The sequence below is a fragment of the Copidosoma floridanum genome, unplaced genomic scaffold (assembly GCF_036245765.1).
Source record: "Copidosoma floridanum isolate Cflo_tuat_1 unplaced genomic scaffold, Cflo_Japanese_pri ptg000034l, whole genome shotgun sequence".
NCBI lineage: Eukaryota > Metazoa > Arthropoda > Insecta > Hymenoptera > Encyrtidae > Copidosoma > Copidosoma floridanum.
Genome location: NW_028321911.1, coordinates 1,554,390 through 1,560,389, shown reverse-complemented (window position 1 = coordinate 1,560,389; position 6,000 = coordinate 1,554,390).

Genomic DNA, 6,000 nt, shown 5'->3' with positions numbered 1-6,000 from the left:
CCGTAGTCGTTTACGTCATTATACATCAAATACTTATCTAATTTTTCATTACAATACGTCATTACTTTTATTAGAAACAATTTAAATTCATAACGTAGGGGATAGGTATCAAAACCCAATTTTTCGTAACAATATCTCACGATATTTGTCAAAAATTGTTTAAAATCATGGTTTATGAAGTAGGTATCGAAACCTTTTATTTCATAAAAATATATCATTATCTTTGCCAAAAAATTATTCAAGTAAGAACGTACGATATTGAAAAATGTTTTGACCGCTTGACCGACCACTGGCTGATAGTTTTGAAAATACACTAAAACTAAATGTAGAGCAAGCAGGGTTAGAGAAACCAAAAAGCGATAGAATAACTATACATTTCAAGCAAAGACATATTACTCATAAGTCTTCAGGGATTGGAAAAATGTATCAGCTTAAAGTCGAACGTCGGTTAAAGTTAAGGAGGTGTACCTTATGCTTACGTTTCACATTAACATTTTGTTAAATTTGAGGTAGTGTGAAAATTTTGAAAACTAAAAATATATTTTTAAGTTATTCTTTTTCATTTATGTACATCGTAAAAAAATTAGTAGGAATGGATGGTGTACGAGATTTTAAATAAAAAAATTCAAAATTTATTTAATACATATATTGTATAAAAACACACACTATAAGTTAACATGTGAGTGCATATAAATTTAAAAATGTGCTATTCTACGGTTACACTTAGGCTAACTAGTTTGAGTACATATAATACTTACAATACAATTATTTCTAGAATTCTTACGCTTAGTGATACGATTAAAAAAGGTTTCAGCGATGTTATTATTGCTGAGAGTATCTGATAAAAAAAACGAACAGAACATGTCTAAAGAATAGTTGTTGCACATGAAGAATAGAAAATTATTACAATAGTTGCCGCAAATGCTAGACTTAGTATTTTGAAGCTATTACACATTCCAATGGTAAGTAACACAATTTCTTTTGAGTCTATCGATATGATGTGATACCACGGGGGCAGACCATAGCTGTCAGAGTACACTCCATGACCTTCAATATCAACGTATATAGCTATACAATACGAACCTAGCTTTGAACTTTCATCCGTATCAACTATGAGAGTGCACGGTCCCGCCCAAATAAAAGGTAACTGGATTCATGGAGAATACGCCGGTCGTATCTGCAGGCATATTGCAAGGAGCTCTACGCAGTTGCAGTGAGTCCATAATAACAATTGTGCAAATTTTTATGAATAGAAACCTACAACTACTTGTCGATTTGAGTCTGTTTCCAATGTGTTTTCAAATCCAGCATACAAAACGCAATTTATAGTTTTAGTGAGAGCTGTCTCTAAGCATATTTCTATTTGTACTGTACCATTCTTTAATAAATTCCAATGACCTGCAAAATGCGACAAAAAATCGGACGTAAGATCAAATGCAAACAGACAATACCAATTGGGATAGTCTTTTCTGTGAATACTATTTGCCTCATTCATGTAGTAGATCCCGGTGCCCAAAAATAACGTATGATATGCTTCCACGTACATAGGTGTGCTTCCTGTAAAAATCGGTTGTAGTGGTTTACTAGGAACTTGTACACCGTCAACGTATATCGACAAAAAATGTATAGAATAATTTTGAAAGTCGAAAGGACTCATCTTTCGATCCCCATTGAAGGCTTTATTGTCAACAAAACCTAAAATAATTATTTTCGGAAGTTGTCCAAGGATAACATTATCTAAGAAGTCACCGCTTATACCGCTATGTAGGGTAAAAGATTTGACTTCGACGTACGTAATTAGATATTTTGCCATAGTATTTACCAGAGTTTTTGCGTGAGCGATCAAAACTATAGGGCTAACTTTTACTTGCCGAACGAGAAGCGTAGCCTCGGTAATGGTGACAGAATAATTTTTCGCTGAAGCATCCATGAGACAAAAAGTATCTTTTGAGCGTACTAGACGTAAACGAACTTCGACGCAATTTAATAATAATTCATCCTGATTGAAAACGTCTCAGTGTAAATGGCTGATATCGAGTTCAGTCCCATAACGCATAAAAGTATCGAATTGGGTCCTGGTCTTTAAATATCATACTCGAATTCAGTCCCGGTCAAGAAGTATAATACTTAAGTTGAGTCCCATACATATATAGTAATTTCGACGTATCAGTGGCTTTTGTTGTAGCTACGTGGTTGTTGATTTTATTGCTCATTTTCATTCTAAGCTGCGTATTGTGTTATCGTCGTCGTCATTTCGCCAGGTACATCCTTATCGTCTATCGTTCAAGGTATTTGGTAATTTTTAATTTATTACGTGACAGCCTCCTGACGACGCGATCTTTTTTTTAGCATAATCGTAGTCAACAATGGAATTTTGTACCAGTGAAAAGGGGAAAACGCTGATTTTTTCAAACGGGTACTTTTTTAGATTCCATAAGTCTCTTAGCAACAGCTTAGGGTATGCACGATTGGAACTTGCAAAAGATATTTGAAAATAGATTCAAAAAACGAAATTTTTAAACATCCAAAACAACATAATCATGTTCAACTTGATGACAGTATAAGCTATAGGCGAATGCTTAGTAATAAACTCAAACGTAAGGCAGTCGATGACATTTCTATTCATCCATCGAAACTTTTGTGTGATGAGTTAAGACAACGCGATATCCCAACGTTAAATATGCAGGATGCAGATCAGATTTAACAAAATGTTGGTGCAGCCAGACGTAGAAAATTCTCGGATTTACTGAAAACTATCGATAAAATACAAGAAGTCGGTTTCACCCAGGAGTACAAAGATGTTAATTTAGAAATCGGCAACTTTCTTAAGTATTTTTTCGGCTTACCTTTTTTGAAGCCCAATGATGTAGAAGACTGTTTTGTTAACGAATTAATCTCTATAATGCATCAAGATAAAAGGGTTGAAGTCTTTTGTGATTATGTCTTAGAAAATTACATTGTAGTTGATACTCTTTTTTCTCCCACGATAATACAATTTCAACAGACAATACAAGAATTTCTAAGTGGCGCAATATCTCAATTCCAGTACGGAAAGAAAGTATCCAAGAAATTTTTACCTAATATTAAGTAAATACTTTATTGTATGATGACTAATGTTAAATATATATTTTAAACATTATAAAAAAACAAATGTTTGAGCTCGCCAGTACGTGTTTGTGGTGCCATTCCAAAGCCTGGATAAAGAGTGATGGAATAATTTGTTCAATTAAAGGGAAAGTTTATTATCTATGTGTATGGGACTCAACTCAAGTACTAGATTTAATGACCAGGACTGAACTCGAGTATACTACTGATAAGATAAATCGTCCGAGACTCAACTTGAGTTTTCCGGTGTAAATGACCCATTAAGTCTATGGTCTTTTAAATATTCTTGACGCTTAGTAAGAGCTAAATTTTCACCTGAGCCGGGTTATTCATCTATTTTACCAGCGACATCTGTTTTCCAAAGATTTGTTGACAAATGCGATGATTTTGCTGCAGGACTGTAATTTAAAAGTGTTTTAATGTATGCTTGGTAAGGGTAAGCATTATTTAGGGGAGTCAAGAGTTTTTTATTAAAATATACGTCAACCTGGTTGAATATCGAGTGCAAAAATTTGTTCACTGGAGCTACAAGCGCATCCCCATCCTTGTCATAAGGTGTCAAGGTTTGACATTCACTCTGGGCATCGTATGGGCCAAGTCGATGTAATCCTCGTTTTGAGAACTGATAACGAATTCTATAGGACTCTCGTCGCTTAACGACAAAATAGCTTTGTAATGCACCCATCGGTTAGTTTCTAATGCTGTCTGCGTGAGAGGAACGGAAAATATATCCAACTTGCTCTTCAGGCAAAGGTTCGTGTGACTACGTAGGAAAGACATGATTATCCAAAAATATCTACAGGTCTTGATTTTTTATTTTTTGCCACCTTTTTATTTGTTTGATGATCAACGTTTTTAAAGTGAAACTCCTTATGTTGGGCCATGAACAGCCACGTGAGAGGAAATGTGTTACCAAACAACGTAGACACCCACCTTAGGGCCCAAGCCCTCTCCTCAATCTCCTCTCTTATACACTCCCTCCCACTCCGTCTCTCTCTTTCGCAGCGTGCACCACTCTACTGTATACCGTTTCGTCTCTCTTTCTCTCACATGTATGCCACTTGCTCTCTTCCCCTCACACTGGTACTATACCCATTCATGTCTACATATATTATAGATTTGTTAGTACGTATTTTTCTAAGTTGACACTAAGCCGATGCGCTTGCTCAAGCTAAAGTATAGGAATGGAGAAAAAAGAAAAGAAGAAAAAAAAAAAAACTGTACCTATACTAGAGGCAAAGTATGCGTATGTATTTCGTATACCCATATTATACGTGTTGCACGTCCCGGTCATTACGTTCATGTTTATACGTATACATGTATGTAAAAAAACGTCGATAAAGTATTAAATATGTACAATACAACAATCTTACCTTTAAGAACAATCAGATAGTGTAGATTATATTACTTTTATGGTAACCAAAATAAAAATAAAACTTTTGTTTGTCGGATACAATGATTTATACAAGAATCAACTGTACATATATGGTGTCATATCGAATGCACGAATAGTGATTTTAGATAAAATGAATTTTTGTCCCTCGTAACTGAACAAAAGTACTTTTTTTCGGGGCGTTATAGAAAAAATTTTTGTTTCGTTCTGCATTACATGACCAACAATTCGTACATACACTAATACATAAACCATGGAGTGCACAGTGGCTCAGTCGGCTGGTTTGTGGGACGGCACGGGAAAGACTGCGGGTTCGATTTCCAGCCTGTGCGACTCTCCCGAGCAAGTACCTCTGTGAATTTCCACATGTGCTTTCTCACTACGTGATGCTCCTCGTAAAGGGGTGACCTTCTCGCAGTAAAATGGCCTACCACATAGATCCTTTGCTCTTGAGATGGTATATGTGGCATAATCACCGTACCAATAAACTACAAAGTGTATCCAATAATGTATAATGTGTAACCAATAATGTAACATGAAATCAATACTGTAATATTGTGACTAATATAATGTAAAATGTGCCTTACTGTACCCAGGCTATAATATGTACTCGATTGCAATAAAGCCTAAAGAATAAATATACTACGATAGTAGGTATTTATTTGAAAAAAAAAATATCTGTACGGAACGATCCACGTCAACCGGACACCCCCCCCGTGTCCATAATTGGTTAAAGAATTTTGAAAACTGGAAATTCAAAGTGATCAGTGATCCGTTGGGGGCGAAATGTAAGAAAATAAATAAATACAAGTAAAGTGTATTTAAATTTTCCTGCGTTGATTTATTGATGCGCAACGTTTCGCTGACAATATGCGTCAGCCTCATCAGGCGCAGGTACGCGAAAATTCGTAAGTTTGGTTGACTTACTCGTCACCTGTCGTGCTGTCGACTGACGACAGGTGACGAGTAAGTCAACCAAACTTACGAATTTTCGCGTACCTGCGCCTGATGAGGCTGACGCATATTGTCAGCGAAACGTTGCGCATCAATAAATCAACGCAGGAAAATTTAAATACACTTTACTTGTATTTATTTATTTTCTTACATTTCGCCCCCAACGGATCACTGATCACTTTGAATTTCCAAATTCACCGGAGGGCACTGATATATACTAACAAATCAATTTTGAAAACTGTTTTGACGTAAAATAAAACTTATACTTGTTAGTTTCAAATAGAGTGTGGCCTTTTTCATTTATTTAAAATGGCAGACCAATATAGTGGCTAAAAGTGATCTATCTGCCCCAAAATCAACAATTTTTTGTTTTGTTATATGAGGTTTGCTTATGGCTATGTAGTAGAATTTGTGTACTTTTCAATATCTTTGATTTCTAGATACTATATGAGTGCTGTACTTGTATTTAAGGCTATACGTGATTTATAACCTAGAAAAATTGTACAAAATCAGTTTTTTATGGTTTCGGACCACTTTAGTTGTAATTC